Below are 18,810 nucleotides of genomic sequence, written 5' to 3'. Positions count from 1 at the left end.
ACACAAAAGAGACCCTGAGTCTTGGAGGCCAGGAGAGTGTGGCGGGAGGGGAAGCACTTCTTGGGGAAAGCTGCTCCCTTGGACAGAGCTCCAGGTCTTCCCCATGTCTCCTCCAGGTGCCAGCCATGGTGAAGGACCTTCACCAGAGACTGGCAACCTGTGTCACTTTGGATGCCAGGATGCGCTTGGACTTTCTGAGGCTGGCTGAAGAGCAACCTGCTGACGTTGTGCTGACCCTCCTGCGCTGTGCCCCAACGTGTGACAGGTATGGGGCCCACCTGCCTTGAGAGCTCAGGGCTCAGCAGCCTTTAGGGCCCATTGCCCTGCAGAGCCTGTCCAATGGGCTCTGCCAGACAGGCGGAGCGGTCCAGGACCCTTGGGCCCCTCTGTTCCACCAGCCTGCTGCCATGCTCCCTCCCTGCCCCTCAGGGCACCAGGGCTCTGTCACCTGGGCCTCCACAGCTGCACAGGGCATGCTACTGTGACTGAGACGGCCCTGACACAGAGCTCCAATCCCACAGAGCTGCTGCAAGCATGTGGAGAGCCATAGGCTCGTCGGCTGTGACAGCGGAGAAGGTGCTGCCAGCACTCATCCACGTGATGGAGGATTGGCCTCTGCATACAACGACCACCTCCGATGGCGATGACGAGGACGTTTTTGCCCTGGCGGTGAGCTTCTGGAACCGGCCTCTGCTCGCTCCCCGGTCGCCTCTCCATCAGCTCTCCGTCCTCTCCCTGCCTCAGGCACTGGCTTAGGGCAGGCTCAGGGGGCTCCAGGCCCGTCGCTCCCCCTGCGTCTCCCCTCGGGCCCTGCCACACGGACATCTTAGCACTGAGCTCTGTCTCGGGCTGCTTCTTTTGCAGGCAACTCTGGGGCTGTGGCTGACTGTCCAGGTGCCCAAATGCCACAGGGCAGTGCTCCTTCATTCAGCCCATCTGTTTGTTGCTCTCCTCTTCCACATTGTCATCACCACACAAGAGATGCCAGTGGAAGTTGCTGACTTCTGGAGAGCGTGCCAGGAGGAACACGGCCTTCCCAGCAACCCCAACAGGTGCCAGTCCTCCTGTCTTTTCAATGTCCTTGTGGCCGGCGCCAGCGCTCGCCGTGTGACCTGGGTTTTGCTCTGCACACAGGTTTGCAGTGCAGGCCATGAAGGCTCTGTTCAGCCAAATGTGGTGGAACACAGAGATGATGGCTATGGAGCGCAAGCGTGGCTGGGACACGCTGCTCTGTGCTGACACCCAGCACTATGCCGTGGGTCTGCTGGCCAGGTGAGAACTCCTTCTCTCCCACATTTGTCCCCTGTGCCCCACACAGTCCTTGTGCTCATGGCCTCGAGGGCCTCGTCACCGAGGGACGGCCAAGCCGACTGGAAAAGGCTGGCAGAGGAGGGTGCCCAGAAGGGGCCGCCTCCCAAAGCGCCCACATCCCCCTCCAGGGATACTGGGGAAAGACCGGACCTGTGAGTTAGACCTCCTGGGAGAAGACTGTCCCCCCACCTCAGGCTCTTGCTGCCTTTTTCCCCCTGACAGGGAGATGCGCCGTCACTTGGGCCACACCTGTTCCCGCATTGGCTTCTACCTACTCCAGCCACTAAGCAGGGAGGAGCCACGCTGGGATCTGCCCTCCCTGGCATTCCTGGTGGAGGTGAGCCAGCGCTGCCTCGCTCAGCTGCCTCTCAGCCCTCTGCCCTCTCGTAGCTGCAGCTGCCTGGGCCGGTGCCCGAGCCCTGTGCTGCTGCTGCTGCTGCTGCCTGGGCCCAGCCCTGTGCGCTTCTGGGCTCCTGCTGTTCGGGTCACCTGTCACTGCCCTGTGCCTTTCAGGTCATCGAGTACCTGGACCTGAGGGAATGCGCAGGCCCTGTCCTGGAGGAGATGTCAAGGCACCTGCGGGGCACCTGCAGGCAGAGACGTCACCTGGCGCTCAAAGGCCTTGTGCTGCTCAGCGAGGAGCCCTCGATGGTGAGAAGGGGGCAGCGGCTGAAGCTGCGCTGGGGAAAGCAGCCCCTTGGGCTGGCTGGGCTTCAGGAGCTGAGGCAGCTGCTCCCAGCTCTCCTGCCTCCTGCTCCAGCTGCTCGAGTGCTTCGGGACAGGCCTTTGGCCTCTGGGCCCAGCAGCGGCAGGGTGGGCTAGCAGAGCCAGGGCGGTGTTGGCGCTGCAGCTCTTGGTGGCTTCCCAGCACAGCCTTGTGTTCCATACAGGCCGGAGGTGTACGCAGCCTGCTTCCAAGCCTCCTGGAGCGGCTTGGTGATGCCGACGGAGAGGTGGTCGCCATGTCCCTCTCTGCGCTCACCAATGTGTGCCAGCGGAAAGACACCATGATCGGCAGGACCACTGCCCTGAAGCTAGCCGACCTCCTCCTGTGGCTCTTTGGAAACGTAAGGCTCTGCGTGCCACGGGCATTAGCTGCTGCCCAGAAACTTTGTGCCCTGGGGATTTTTAGGCTTTTGCCCGGCTGGGCTGGGGAAATTGGTGCTGAGGCCTCTTCTCCTTCCTTTCCTTCAGGACAACAGCCAGGTGCAGCTGCTCTCCATTCAGCTTTTCCAAAAGGTGATGGGCTTGGTAGCGGATGAGGGCAAAGAGCCACTGAACACAGTTGTGAGCCAGAGCCTGCTGCCACTCTACTTGCACTGCCACGAGGTGAACGAGCGCGTGGCCAAGGTGAGGCGTTGTGTGATGCCGGTGCATCCCTGACAGGGGGCTCGGCTGCCTCCTGCCCGGGCACCTCTCCCGGCTCGCAGCCTCCTGCTGGCCCCGGCGCAGGGACGCAGGGCCCGTGCCCTGGGCTGGGCTGCGCTGCCAGCTCCCGTCTCTGCTGCTCTCCAGGCCTCTCGGGAAACGCTGCATTGTGCGGCCGGCTTCCTGAAGAGGAGCGACCTCCAGCACGTGCTGAAGACAGAGAAGCTGTTCAAGTTCGCCGAGTGCGTGGTAAGGACGGCCTCTGGAGAAGCCCCCTGACGGCGGGGCTCGGTGTGCGGGGCTGGCAGCCGTGGCCCCTGCCCAGCGCCGCACGCAGGGGCTCCGGCCTGCGCCCCACACGCCGCTCCCTTCCCTGGGCCCCGCGGGCTCTTCTCCAGGCTCCTGTGCCCCGAGTCGGGCGCCGACGGAGCGCCGGCCCAGCGGGGCCGCGGGGCGGGGTGGCACCGCGGCTCCCCGGGCAGCGCCCGGCCCTCCGCCCCCTCCGGAGCCCGGCGCCCGCTGGCCGGGCCTCGGGGCTGTGCGGGCAGCGCAGGCCGGGGCTGGGCGCCGGGAGCGCCCGGCCGAGGGGCTGAGCCCGCGCCAACCCTTCCCTCCCTCCTGCCGTTCTCTCCAGCTGGCAGACGACAAGAGCCGAGCGGCCGAACACCTGCGCCTGGCCCTGCCCTACCTGGAGCACCCACAGGAGCCCCTGCGAGAGGCGGCCATCAAGCTCATCGGTGAGCCACGAGCCCGGGCTCCCTCCAGCCCCAGCCCCAGCCCCAGCCCCCGTCCCGGCAGCGGCATCCGCGCCCGGCGCCGTGGAGCCGCGCCTGCCCTCGGGGCTGCTGCCGCCCTCTGCGGCCGTGCCCTTGGGCGGCAGGATGCGGCAAGGGCCCGGGCCGAGCCCTGCCGGGGCAGGAGGCCGTGTGGCCACAGGGCTGGCAGCGCCGCTGGCAGGGCGCCGTGCCGCTGGGGCCCTGACAGGCTCTGTGTTCCCAGGGATCGCCGGGGTGCGCCTGAGGAGGCAGAAGGAAGAGCTCCAGGCCCTCAGCGAGGGTGAGTGAGGGCAGCGGGCTCTCAGCGGGGCTGCCGGGGGGAGCCGCAATGCTCGCGCAGGGGGCTGCAATCCCTGTCCTGGCTGCGGAGGGCCTGGCTCCCTGTGCGGACAAGGGCTGGCGTGCGCAGAACACGGAGAGATTTCGGGGACGCGGGCGGGGCGATTCGTGTTTAGCACCTTGCGGCGAATCCCGTTGGCCTCTCTCTCCTCTCTTGTGGTGGCCACGGCAGGAGCTGGCTCGGATGGCCCTTGGCAGGAGGGTCTCCTTGGACTCCCGCACATCCGGGCTCTGACCGGGGCTCTGTGCCTGTCTCTTCCAGCTCTTCAGGCCCTGAGAGACGACGACAGCCCCTCCCGGATAAGCCTCTTTGTCCAGCTGATGTTCGAGGAGCGAGTTGCAGAATTGCAGTCATCTGCTAGCTCAGAAGAACCGGTGGCCTTAGAAGACCTTCAGGGGCCACAGAAGATGAGACCGCCTGGAGACGGGGGAGCCGGAGCTCCAGGCACAGCTGATGATTGACGCAGCTGATGCCTGTGGGAAGCTCCCGTGCCTTCAACCCTCTCCCTGCCTTGCTACACCATCCGTCCCTTTTCCCTCCACCCTTCCTCCCTTTTGACAGCTCCATGTCTTCAGCCCTCAGACCATGCCCCTCCCCTTTTTTCCCTCCCAGCTCATCCCTTTGCTTTGCCTTCCATTAATAAACATTCAAAGAGAAGCTGATTGAAGGCACTGAGGTGCTTTTCCCAAAGACTGGACTCGGTTCCATGGGATCACAGACTGGTTTGGGCTGGAAGGACCTTCAAAATCACCTTCCACCATGCCAGGGTGCTCCAAACCCCAATGTCCAGCCCAGCCTTGGACACTGCCAGGGATGGACACCCCAGGATGGACACCTCGTGCCAGGACCAAGGCTGGTGCACATCAGGCACCCAAACAAGCCCCAGCAGCTGCAGCCTCGGTGGTTTTAATCCCAACCATCCAACATTCCCGAGCCGGCAGCGCGGCAGTGCTGACCTCTAGTGAGAGGTCCCTGGAAAAGGGAGGATTTCTTGGGATAAAGTTCCCTTCCCAAAGCCTCCGAAGGCAACACCAGAACCCTCAACAACCAAAAAGAACGGGTGACAGTGTCCAACGAAAGGTTTTTTTTAAAAAACACCCCAAATTCACAAGGAAAGCGTCCAATCAAAGCCTCAGGGCTGGTCCCGAGGAGCCCAGAAAGGACCAGGACAGCTCAGGGGGACAGGGAGCTCCCAAACTGCTCCTTTGGGTCCCCTCATTGTCCTCCAGAATCCAGAACTTTCACCCAAAATGTCCCTCGGGAAGATGAGAATTTTCCAGGCACGTCAAAGAAATCTCCACTGCACAAAAATCTCTTTTAAAACCAAGCTTTAAGACTGGGAGTTCTGCTTAGATTGAAACGATGAAATTCAGGATATTCTACACCAAATGCAGCTTTTTGATTCTAACGGACTCCTCTCCCTGCAGCCAAACAAACGTCAAAGGCTCCTGAGCTTTTTGTGGCACACCAGGATTCCCTGGAGCCATCCCAGGAACATTTCCTGGAGTATCCCAGGAATGTTCCCCATTCCTGGGGCTCCACAAACCTCCTGCCCCTTTACAGCAAGCTCAGCTCGGGTCAGAGATAATTGATCCAATTACCTCCAGGAGGAATGAAAGCAAAGCAAAGCGCACTCTGCAGGAGCCCTGGGAAGTCCCTGTTCAGCAAGGAGCTTCCCACTGAAATGATGGGAAAATGATGAGTTCCAGCATAGAATTCAAGGCTTTTCCCTCTGGAAGCAAAATCCAGTCCTTGCATTAACTCTTTTTATTGGTTTTAGTCACTAAGTCTTAAAAAATAAATCGGTTTTCACATTGTTCAGGCTTGGAGAGGTTAGTGCTTTTCCTGAGCTGGGATAAATTCCTGAGGCTGGGCACTTTTTGTACTTCTGGAACTGGAGATTCCTCTGCAATATTCCCTGGGGAGCTTCTCCTCACCTTTTCCTCCCTCAGAAAAACGAAGCAGAGCAAGGAAGGTGTCCAAGAAGGAGAGGCTGGAGAAGCCCCACCTCCCTCCAGGCTCATCCCAGCACTTTCCTGATGGAATTTTCCCATTTCACAGCCAGAGAGCAACCCCTGGCCCCTGACTCAGCTACTCACGGAGTAATTCGAGCCAAGAGGCTGGAGCAGGTACTCAGAGGTTCCACCAGAGCCACAATCCCCCATCAGGATCCTCTGGATTGTCCAGGAAGGAGGAGTTTTTAGGCAATATTGGAAATCTAGGATCTAGGCTTGCAGCAAAGCACGGAGCATCTGCTGGCGCTGGGCTCTGCGTCCCAGGAAATTCAGTGGATTCCTGCTTCTCCACAGGGCCAAGCTGCTATTTCAACACACTTCTGTGGGCCAGGGTTGAGAAACAGGAGGAGTAATGAGCTGGGAGCTGCAAAAAAAGTAAAATTCAAGACATTCCTCAGCTTCTGAAATGGGCCAACCTTCGAATCCTTTTTCTTCATTAGATTTTTCATTACTGGGAGGTTTCTTCCTGAGAACAAATCCCAGGGATTTCATTCAGAGGTGGAGTTGCTGGCTGGTAAAAACAACCAAATCCTTTAAATAAACCCCTCAGCATTCTGATTTTTAATCAGTGATACCTGAGTTCCAAGTTTGGACAGGTATTTATTCCTTAAACTAAAGGCATCAGCTTTTGGCAGCAATTTGGCCAAATCATCGTCCTTCTGTCTCCTGAGCCTCTCCTGCTCTTCTGCTCTGCAAAAGAAAAGCGGCAAAAGATGGTTTGCCCTGAGGGAAAAGCCTGCCAAAGCAGGGAACTGCTGTTATTTGAGTGTTAGTTCATATTTTAATGTTGTTGTTGTTGTTTGAACACCTAGGAAACGCTTTGGGGCAGCAGGTGAACGACCCTGAGAGGCACAGGGCTCAGTAACTCAGTGTAAAGAAAGAGAGAGGCTGATTTCTGCAGGTTCCTTTTATTTCACTCCAAGATTTCAGTAGAAAGAGAAACCTTTTGGTTTTTCCCCAGATTACAAGGTGCTCCTTTTAGGATTTTTTCAGATGTATCTCAGGAGGAAAGAGCATTTACCTCTCTCACCTGTGGAAGCAGCCTGGGTTTGTGCACACTGCCAGAAAGAGTCAAACATGCCCACAGGCTTTAGTGCGTGTTGCTTAAACACATGCTCTGGACATTTTCCTACTGGCAGCAGAAAGGATGATGGGGACAGTTACATCAATTGAACTGAACTCTAGAATTCCATATCTAGTTTTTTGAGTTCCTTTTTTTATGCATTTGCAAACCATCATCTTACCTTCTGCCCCTTCTCTTACTGTTATTGGATATTGTCTTGTTGGATGTAATGTTTTAGGGTAGCTCAAAATAGATTTTAACAGCTTGAGATTTCCTTACACCTTAATTATAGAGGTTGTAAGTCAGACCGTATTTTTTTCTGACAGATGCCTCATTTTTATACCTCAAGCTTAGTGTATTAAAGTCTCTACTGTTTCAGAACTCACAGTTATCATGGATACAAAGAACAGTTTAAAATGCATCATTTAGTAATAGATACAAAGCTGAGGGGCAAATGGGCATCATGCACCCTTTGTGAGAAACCAACTCTAAAAGCTGTACAGACACATTGCCACTCACATCTCAGGGAAGGGATAGATTTTTTCATTTAGGTCAGCAGGAAATGGAAATTTTCTGGCAGTTTGAAACTTATCACCAACTCCTGAAGTTTTGTGCAAAATCCCAGTGTGTAACATCTGGGTATTTTGCAAAGTCACCTGGCTGCAAACCTCAGCCTCCAACAAATGAAGTGCAGCTCAGCTGTGAGGATTTTTCTGTAACATCTTTAGAACATAAGAGGTAACTAAAACCAGTTCTGTTGCCTAGTGTTACAACATTGATTACAACTACATGCAGTAACTGCTTTAGACTTGGGAGTTATTTTTAAAAGAAAAAAAGTCCACCACATAAAACATTGCCCAAAAAATCCCCTTGCAAGGTAGTTTTAATGAATCTTTCATGGTTCAATGAGCTATTGTATTAGGTCATTCTCCTGATGAAGCAATGCTCCAATGTCATTACATTTAGTCAGAAAGAAATAAGCTGCTAGTGTTATTGGATTTCTTATAATTAGTTAAAAAGCAATTTCTTAGAATTTCCTTTCATAGGGTTGGGGGAGGAGGGAAGTTGAGACAAGTAATATTGTGCTGCATATAAGTAAAATATAGTGCTCCACACACAATAACCATTCCCAGCTGAGATGTGCTTTAAGGTTTGGGTAAGTCAGCCTCTTTCTCCTGTATCCTTCCTTCCCGCTCCTGTCATCTCTGCTTTTCCAAACAGTAAACCTGAGAACGAGCTCAAAAGGCTGAAAGTCCAAAGGAAAAACACCAGGCAGTCCCCATAGCTGGTGGTAATTAATAGAAAGTGAATCAGTTGCTTTGTATAGCAGATAAAGGAAAAGCCCAGCCAGAATAACCTGCCTCATCATCACATTGTGTTCCCAACAGAAATTAATTCTGTGAGCTGTGGGAGTTTGAAACAAACATGTGAGGGCTAAAAGGACCTAATGCCATCATCCCTGCGTGGAGAGGAAGATTGAAAGGTGCTTTCAGGAGAACGGCTGCAGTCTCTGGGTAGCGACAATGTTTTCCCCCCTGTGGCCTTTATGAAAAAAGAGTAGAATAAATAGTGCCACATGTCTGCACAGCCGGAACATCTGTGACTGGTTGGCACAAATTTACAATCCTACCTGACCGCCTGAATCTGGCTGTAATTGACAGACACAGCCGTAATGGCAACATCCTATCGATCTTCCCTGGGACCAGAGCACCTCAGGCTTGAACGACTGAATTGTGGTAAAAGAGCACGAGATCCCTCAAACATTCACAGAGAAAAAAAGCATTCTCACATTTTAGAACGTACGCCTGATTTTTCATACGAGCCCAACGGCAGCCTGCACAAGTTGATGTAAAGGCATCTGATGAAGGTTGCTAAATACACAGAAGCTCATTAAGTGCCTGCTTCAAAAGAGCTGGAGCCTGGAAAAACTTTTCAAAATACCAAGTATGCTTATCCAGCATCTGGGTAGAAATCTGCTGTCAACACAGCTAGAAATGGGCTCTTTGAACTCCATGGAGTTCTCCTAAATCCTTGTTTAACACGAGATACAACGTATGTGATTGCAAGTCCTTGTATGTAGGTGATAAAGCAGCCCATCCACAACAAAATAAATGCTATTTTATAAAACTACAGCTTCTTATTCAACATGCTGAAGGCACCTAAAAGTTTTGCAGTGCAGCATGAACTATATTAGCCCAAGTAAACAGCATGAAAACACAACTGGTGCGAGCAAAAACCCTCTCAGGTTTTCAATACCTCCACTCTCCTCCCCACATTCAAGTTTCCTCTAGATTCAAGATTATTCTAGTATAAATTCCTAAAGACATGATTCCATCTTTATACTAGTTGGCGTTTTTATTTATTCCCACTAAAATGTGTGTTGCAGAAAAATATTTTCCAATACAAAACTTCAAAACATTTCACAGACATACTTCAGAAAAGAAGAAAATAATAGGTTTGCTAAGGAATTCACAGGCCTGCCGTGCATAACTACAAACCTCTTTCAGCTGTGATCAAGACACCTTCTGTAGTTATAAATCTTAAAACTTAAGTCTTATTTACTGGATAGAAGCTTGGGGTTTTTTTGTTTTAGTTTTTTGGGGGCTTTGGGGGGGTTTTTTGCTTGGTTAGTTTTTGAGGTTTTTGGTTTTGGTTTGGTTGGTTTTTATTTTGATTATGTTGGTTTTATAAGAAAGAAAAAGCATGCTGTGATAAGACTGTGAGATTTTTTTTTTCCTGGGTTCATTTCTTGCTTTGGGAAGCACTGCCTTTTTAACAATATTTGCAAAAGAGGTTCAGGGATACACTGAAACACACTCTAAAATACTACAGAGATAAACAGGGATCCACCATCCCTGTGCCCTGGATTCCTATCCCTCATTCCCACTCCTGGAAATGCTTTTGATAACAATAAAACATGTTGAACTCTTTTTTGTACTCGCTGACACCACTGCTAAATCCCAATAAGATATAAAAGTTTGGCAGCTTGCTTGGATTTACATCCAAAAGAAACAAAAGGCACAAGACTGGGAAAGGGTGAAAAGTCCTCCACAAAAGCAGTCATGCTTTGCAATGTCCAAATGAAGGAAGACACACTAATATTTTCAGGAAGACCGAATGTAGAATGGAAACACTTGGAGACGGGCAAAAATAATAGAAAAGTGAGCAACCTGAAACTCCTGGCATGCCCAGAGACCTCCTGACACCACGCCAGCCTTTAAACAGAGCTACTGCTGCTCACAGAATAACCATTCTAGGGAGGCTATTTTGAATTATTTCACACAATTTCAGTTCCCAAAGGGGCTATAAAGCACTATTGGTAGTCATCTGTACTACAATCATTGATCTTAACTTTAATTATTATTAATGCAAAAATATTTATGAACCAAAGCTATTCCCTTCCATTTCTCTGTCCCTTTCAAAGCTGCTAAGAGCTGGATAACTAAGCGAAGGAGTGCCCTCTGGGAAGTCAGCGGTGATTGCCTCATCCTCAAACGGGAAATTGGAAATTCAGAGTAGGGCAAGAAGCTTAACTCCAGCTATTGAACAGCTGCCATAAAAGAAAGAGTTAAGTAGACAAGGGCACTTGTGTGGAGAAGAGGCAGCTGAAGAAAAGGTAAAAACCAGACAGCTGTGAATGCAGGCACTGAACAGAAAGCAATCATTCTTTTTTAGAAGAATATGGAAACATCAAACTAAACCAGAAGAATGAAGACCAGGATTCCTCGCAATGTGCAATGGGGACACCTTTGGGCAATCCTATGTCCCAGGTGCACAGTTAGGGACTCTTCCAGAGCCAAAAGACTAGACTGGAAATCTCCTTAACTGGATTTAGCACATGCCTGCAGCTTCATTGTGTTCAGAGGAACACTCACCGTAAAGGTAAAATCCCCAGGAAGCCACACACAGCACACTGTGAACAAGCAATTTCCTCTTAACCCATTTTAGTTCCTTTGCCAAGACCCAAAAACAGAAGAATGCCAGCAACGTGGATTTTTCCCCGGATATCCCTAATCTTTCTATCAATTAAATGTATTCCCAAATCTTTTCATGGACGGGTTTTAATTATTACTTCTACCACTTAAAAAAATAGTCTCAATAATTTGCTTAAAAATCGCTGAAACAAGGCACCGTTCAAATGAAGGATACAATTAAATGGGGCTATTGATAAAAATTTTCTCCATATTCAGAATTTTCTCTGTGGTTTACATGCATTAGCAAAAGCAGTATCAACTGTTCCCTGCCAGAGTAGTTGAGCATCTTCCTGCTACTAATTCAGCACACATATTTCAGCCATTACCCAGGGAATGCAGTGATTAGGCAGCTTTCCAGTAAACAGTCCTTAAAACAGTTCATAAAAATTCCATTTAGAAAAAGGTTGGTTTCCTGCTCGAGAATTTGATAAGATGTTGCAATTACTGCTTAGGGATATGTTTCAAGTCCACCAAGTGAGGTAAATTCCATTTCCACACACCCTATCATAGCGTTTGCAGGTTAAAATGCCATAAAGTAGTTCTTACGTACTGATAAGATGCAATTAATTTGGGTGCTGCTTTCTTAGAAACACACGCTTAGAAAATCCTAAAAACTTGCAATGAAAAAAGTGAAAATACCTACAAAACAGGCCACAAAAGGCAGATTCTCAAGTAGAAATCTAGTGGCATTGTGTGAATCCCAACTTGCCCAGACCAAAAACTGTTCCTAGTAATGGAGAGAAAACAGCATCACAATCTATATATTCTTTTGACATCCCACCTGAGGTAAGACCCCTAGTTCAAAGGTTCCAGAATAACCAGAAACAGTCAGTTTTACAGGTTACAAGGAAATCAAAGAAATACTCAAATTTTGGCACAGTAATTCCTAAACTTAGAGCATCAGTTTGTTATCCATAAATGGAAAGCATTTAGCTTGTTTTAACAACTTCCTAAAAAAAACAAGATTCAATTGCAACATTTATTATCTAAAAGTGTTCTGGTCAAAATAAAAATGAAACTCAAAATTATGAACCATTTTTATGAAAATAGCGGATACTTATTAAGCAATAAACTCTTGCTCTCTCCTGTTTTTATTTCCTCAAAAAAGCAACATAAACTAAAACAATGTAATCTCATGTGTTCAGGCTCCATATATGTTGTTTTGAGAAAAGGCTTTATAACAGCTTCATTGAGGGCTCTTTAAGAAACTAAATCTTTCTAGTTTAATAGAGTGACAAGGTGTATATGAGGGCATCAAATGAAAAGGAAAATGAGCTGTCACAATAAAGTACTACTGAAAGCCTTAGCACAAACTGCATGACAAGCTAAAAGAAAAAGAATTATTTTGTTCCTTTTGCTTTAACCAAAGTCCTAACACTTTGGACCTGCAAACCACTGCCATTTTAGAGCCAATCTGTATTTTAAGTGGATGTAACTAGCCCTCGCAAACGTAGCAAAAAGTGAAATGTTCTCAAATTGGTCTTAGCATGTGCACTAATCCATCCACACCACATCAGACGTATCTTGTAGTTGATAATATTTTACATGCTTACAATAATTACTGTAATTCAGAACCTTGACACCCATTTTCCTAAGATAAATCAACGTAAGAAAAATTATTCAACCTCCCTTTTCTTCTAAGGGTAAATGCAAAGCAGTTTGAAGCTCACTGTAGGTTTAAATTTTAATCCAAGGGCTGATGGTCTGCAATATGATTACAGTCCTTCCAATGTCAAAAGTTAACAGAGGAGTGGAGTCTATTTCAAATGACTGGCTCTAAACATCTCATAATTACATTAGATAAATTACACTTTACACATAATTGCAACAAGTTTTTGCCGTATTAGGCACCGATCTGAAATACTTGGCAGTTACACAGTGAAACACTATTCCTCTTGATGCATTTGGATGAGGTCCTTACCCTTCTACCATCACAGTCAGGGATCTGCCACTGGCATAAAATTCCAGATGGATAATGCCAGCAATCCTAACTACTTCACAAAACAACAGGTAAGGAGGGAAATAGATTAATATGCTGTTCTTATCCCCTTTCAACTGACAGAAGTTTTGCATGCTTAAAAAAAACAATCCGGTTTTTCCATGACATCATTCGGCTTGAATACTAATGCTTTTCCTTAATGCAACTACATGTACATGGATGTACAACTTCTCTTTACACAGAAGCAACGCCCAACTTTACATGTTTTTCTTTACTCTGTTTCCCCTGATTATAATTCTAAGATCCTTTCTGATTTTTATGCCATTTCCCTGTCTTAATTCTTCAGTGTTGTTAAATGAAGTGCCCCTCTCCATTCTGTGAAGATAGAGTGATTTACAGCAGCTGAAAATCAGGGGATTGTCCAGTAATTACAGCTTTTCTCAGTAAAGTAGTAGTATTGGATTCATTAACAGTGTTTGGATTCATTAACAATTAAAGTTTATTTCAATGAACAACAAGTACAAAGCTGGGTCAAGCTCCCTTGTTAGGCTTTGACACTTCCTTCAGGAAGACTACAATTCAACCCAGGGTTTCATTTTCTGTTTGGCTGCTTGTAAAATAGAAGGCATCTTGAAAATGATACTTCTATTTAGGGCTCTTACTATGGACCTTACAGGCACTGTAAATGTGGAGTGGCTTTGTCTTAAACAGCCTAATCCTGCCCATTCCACAGAACAGACATTTGGAGTACAACGACGATGGGAGCATGAAAACGCAGCATTAACAACTTCTTCATTGCAAAGAGTAAGCGCAATCCAAGTCTTGCTGTTTCCTTGGTAAGACCATAAGAAATGAGGCAGGGAAAGTGAATGTTTTGGGCTTGCAAGCCATTTTCCTTGAGCTGGGACATCTGCTGATTGCAAGGGGTTTCAGTTTGGAACTGAAGGCATGCTTTTTACACCGCTGCCATTAGACAGATTGTATCTGACACCCTACTTCAAAATTAAAAATGCAGGCAAGTGGGTAAATAGGAGCAAAAATTGAAATTTTCAGTACTTGCTCACACCTTATTTTCAGATATTCTCCAAAATAGGGAGCAGCACCAGTGAAAAGCACGTTTGCATCAACAGGGCCTGGATGGACTATCCCAGGTGATACAACCACTAACCCACAGATGACGTCAGAGGTTTCACAGCACAGTGTTTAAAATTCAAGCAGCAGAAGCCCTTCCACCAGAATTTCACCCTGCTTTGGGAACAGATCTTCTCTCTGTATCATTAATTTCTTTGTTTTCCAACTGAGTTGCCGTGCAGCAAGTATTGCAGCATCACTAAAGAAACAGAGCTGGAGCACAGAGCAGCTCAGCTGAGTGAACTTGCAGCTCAAACCATCAGAAACACCAAGAAAAAAAAAAGGCTGGGCCAGCTTTCTCAGCAGCCTGCTTGTGGCACTCAGACCTGAAATTACTCACTGCAAGTGTTCTCTCTAGGGTCTGACAGGACTTACATATATTGGAATATATATAACAAAATGATAATGCAGCTTCAAAGAGTGACTCACAGAAAACCGGTGCTGGAGCACTCAGAATTCATAAGGGACTTTAACCACAGTCACAACCCTCAGTTGTTTGGTTTGCCTCCTTTATTCCTTTACTCTTGGGCTTTTCTTCCAGCTTTCTACCAACTGTGATATAAAACCATACTAATTAATCCAAATAAACACATGTGCTATGTATTTCTTTCAAGATGGGATAACTACATACTCATCATTCCTGAAAACAAGCCCACAGTAACCAAAAGCGGTCAAAGCAGCACTGTTGTTATAAATTATAGCCCACAGCCACGGGTGTTCCTTGATGGAAGAAGAAGAAATATCAACCCAACCTCCTGGTCTGCTATGAGAACACTTGTTATAAATCATGTTTTTCCAGTGTTCTATTTCAACTGCATAGATCAGTATCCAATAGAGAGCTCCTTAAGTCACAGACAAACCCACAAAAACTGCTTAAGACCAACATTCCACAAAAACATGACAAAAAAATTCAAAGCAACCTTAGAGTAGAGAAAATGCGGATTTAATAGGAGCTTAACATTAAGAATCCCATCCTCAAAATAATGCAAATTGATTTAAAGTGGATTTAGGTTTTTAAATATTAAGAGCATAAAATTGAAGAATTACTGAATTTACTGTTGGTTCAACATTGCTAATGTAAATGATAGATAACTGTATCGGTCATTCTTGACTAAATGAAGCGCTATCTACCATAATTACATGACTAAAGGCTTTAAAAAATTCTGTTGTTAAATGCAATCAACTTTAAATTAAACTATGTGCATTCAGTCAGTGTCTTAAGCAATGATGAGGCAGAGATGCCTTAAGGTGGTAGTAGGGATTTAGACCTCCACAACTTCTGATGTAAAATTTAAATAAGTTAGAATTTGAAAAAGCAAATTAACCTGTACTGCATTTTGCCCACAAAGCTCTTCCTTCCATTTTGATTTACCACTGGTCTCCACTCATTAGATCAAAGCTCACAAAGTATTTTTGAGACCAACCAGCACTTTCAGCCCAATTTAAAAGTCACTGAAGGGAATGAAAATTATTTCTGTCGGCTTCAGTAAGGCCTTCCACAATCTCAGTATTCAGTAGCTACAAGGAGTAGGACTGAGAGGGTCTGACCAACTTTGCTGAGGATATCACTTGGCAATCAAACATCATTGGAAAATATCAGAGATTACTATTTATATTGCTTCAGCACAGCCACTGCTGTTCTGAGATTACCTGCTGCACAATGGAAAAAGCAAAAAAAAGGATGTGAAAATACATATACCGACACCTGACTTGCACACATCAGTATTCATCAATTAAAAGAGCCTGTGATGACTTCTCCAAACTGTCACTGGGGAATGACAAGCAACAGTCATTTCAGCCAAACTGGTACTCACATATCCTCTTGGCTGTGGGAATTCTGGGTCACACCCATTTCTTTTACCATTTTTTCCTGCAATGTAACTGAAAGTGACATTGACATTTGTGCCTTGGAAAAGTTACTGTTATCCTCCTTGTTGACAGGATTATTCTACTGCCTGATGTTTTGTTTATTTTCTAAGCAATTGCCAAGAATACTGTCTGTGCCTGTCATCAGTCTACATGTTGACTGGTATCCACGCATCACACTGGAAGATCAGAATCCTTAAAATAAACTTTCCTTCTCAACTCTTGAAAAGATATTCCCAACACCGCCAGTAGAATCTGAAGATGCCAGCTATTAGGAGACAGAATTGACCACAATTTACTCAAAGTGCACCATCACAGCTCCTACTAAGAAGATTTTAAGAACTGGAAAGTCCGTTCTTGTGGAAAATCCATGGCGGAAGAAATGTGGCACTCAATATGAGTGATCGGCAAATCTCGTTTATTGATAATTCACAAAATGCTTTTATAGTAACACTAATAAGCTCATGCATATTGCAAAAGTTAAGCTCAGGATTGGTGCCCAGACTAAAAGTCAGCTACGCCTCTTTCTACATTTCTTTGTGGTTACATAGTTTGAGTAAGTTTTTGTTTTACCGTGCTTCTCCCTCATATCTTTCAGCTGCAAGGTCTTGTTATCGTATCCCAGCTGTGCTCAAGGACATGCGAAGCTTACTGCCTTGCTGGTTCTCATGAGAGTGCCTGTGTGCTCAGCAAAGCTCCCTCATGTCTACGTGACCTTTTGCAGCTAGCCAGTTATCAATCACACTCTCCACACAGAAACTTTCTCCCTCAGAAATGCCCACGATGAAGGAGAAAGGCATGCGATGCTTTGTGTTTGTTTCCAGCTGTCATCGCTGCGTAGCCCTAATCGTGGCATTCAGGTGGCCTGAGATGCTCTGAAGATGGTGTATTTAAATGATTATAATGCAACAACATTGTTTCCAGTCTTATTCTCATAACTGAAGTCTCCTTGATGTGTTACTGCACACTGGCTTACTTGAGACAAGCAACCAGGTTATCTGGGTGGGTTGGTTTTGTTTTTGGTTTGTTTGGTTTGGTTTTTTTTGTCAGAACCTTAAACTGTAGGTCTCTGGCAAGTCTTGTTCTGTTCTGCAAGCAAAACATGTTTTGTGCCAAAAAAAAATAGGAGCAGGAGTCTGCCAGCTCCAGCTAGGAAGTAGTGAGCCTGGGTTCAGGGAGTATTGGATCTCTTGGTTCATTTTAGGAGATAATGTCAAATCATTGTGGGGAAGGGTTAATCTAAAGAGTTACTAAACAAAGCAAGGCCTGACACACGTGCATCTATTACAAACAGGAATGGTGGCACTGAGTTTGGTGGGTCTGTTTATCAGAAGGTTACTAATAAGGTTGAGACATCAGTCAATCTTGCATGGACTGCTGGCAGTAACAACACACGTTTTGGTATTGCTGGAAAGTACCAAATGGATGAGAAGACTTCCGTTGTGGTAAGAATTTTGTTACAGAAATGAGTATTTCAAGCTCCCCTAAATACTGAAAATTTGTAATGAAGCAGTTGCTTGAACTAGTTACTGAGGAAGTATGGTAGATTGCGAACTGTGGCTTCTGTTGTGGTTCAAATTTAAATTGGGACCTCACACATCGTACTTGTGAACTTCTGGAGGAAAAGAAATCTTAAATATAATTTTGTCCATAGTGAAATAGTCTGACTAGTGTGCTTGGAATAGCATGCTACTGTGCTGAAAAATGTCTTTTAAAAGACAATGAAAGTGTCCTTTTAATTCTTAAATCCATAATGTAAAACCATATTATAATTACAATGGTGGAAGTTTACCTGAGCTGACAGCCTTCTCCTAACAGTAAGTTAACCGCTGAAAGTTAGCTGACGTGTGTGTTTTAAGACCAAGAACTGAAGTAGCAAGCATTTATGTTTCAAAACAACAATTAGTTCCAGGACCACTGAACCAAAATTGAAAATGAGAAATACTGTTGTTAAGAGCTCAAAACTTAGTAATGCAAAAAGGGAATTGCATATTCATGTATTTCTTGCTCATTAGAAGAAAAAAGAAAATCACTCCTGGGTGATGTGAACAAGACAGGCTCTGAGGGACTGCAGTAAGTAGCTCTTTAAAAGATATAAAGACATAATAGACGAGGCAGTGAAAAACAGCATGGCATTCTGTGAAGGCAGAATTTGCATCATTTGCTTAAGCTGAAAACTCCTGAGAAAAGGAGAAGATTGGAACATGCTTCTAAGAGAGGTTGGTCTCCAAGTAGCTCAAGAGTGTTAATGCATAGGCCACCTTCTCAGGGGACTGGGATACTTCTGTATGAATACTTACACAGTTTATAAATACTGTGATTTTTTTTTCCTATAGGCTAAAGTGAACAATGCCAGCCTCATTGGAATTGGTTACACTCATGCCCTTCGACCTGGTACGCAGTTCTCACTGGTAACAGCAAATGGTGTTAAGTACTACACTATGGTTTAATTCACTGTCATCTTAAGAACAGACTAGATGAACAAAGGAGCTAGAAGTCTACGCAGACTCAGAGAACTAAAGGATGTCTGTGTATGCAAGTTCCTGTGGCAACTAAGCCACATTAGTGAGGTCAAGGACCTGAGGAAGAGCACTGTACTGGGATGTCAGTGCATGATGGTTCTCGTGACTTGCTTTTGTAGGTGTAAAGCTGACCCTCTCGGGCTTGACTGATGGCAAGAATTTCAGTGCTGGAGGTCACAAAATTGGGCTGGGATTTGAGCTGGAAGCCTAACACAGCTTTCAGTAAAACAACTGGTGGTGCTCTGGAAGATGAAGGAAAAGTGTACCCGGTGCCTTTCAGCCTTAATATTACTCGGAAATTTGAAGAAGTGTGAACTTTCTACTCTGCCCAAGAATGACTTTAACCCAATGCTGAAGTCCAGAGTGTGCCAGCACAACAAAGGAAGACACTTGAAGGCATGCATGGAAGTTGTGATGTTTGTGCCACATTTCAGTTTCCTGTATTTTAAACCTGTTCCAAAAAAACCAAAAGAAAATCCAACCTCTCCCCATTATTGTATTGCAT

General features: G+C 46.5%; 1 long non-coding RNA gene across 1 annotated transcript in view; it reads left to right on the top strand.

Moving 5' to 3' along the window:
* The window catches only part of LOC136303965 (uncharacterized), a 382,317-nt gene that overhangs the window by 185,693 nt on the left and 177,814 nt on the right, over positions 1–18,810 (top strand). The gene's annotated exons all lie outside the window — the stretch shown is intronic.

This window comes from Chamaea fasciata, unplaced genomic scaffold (genome assembly GCF_029207755.1).
Source record: "Chamaea fasciata isolate MVZ Bird 193981 ecotype frontalis unplaced genomic scaffold, bChaFas1.0.hap1 SCAF_45, whole genome shotgun sequence".
Taxonomy (NCBI): Eukaryota; Metazoa; Chordata; class Aves; order Passeriformes; family Sylviidae; genus Chamaea; species Chamaea fasciata.
The sequence above is the reverse complement of the archived record's forward strand: the minus strand, read 5'-3'. Positions and strand labels throughout refer to the sequence as shown.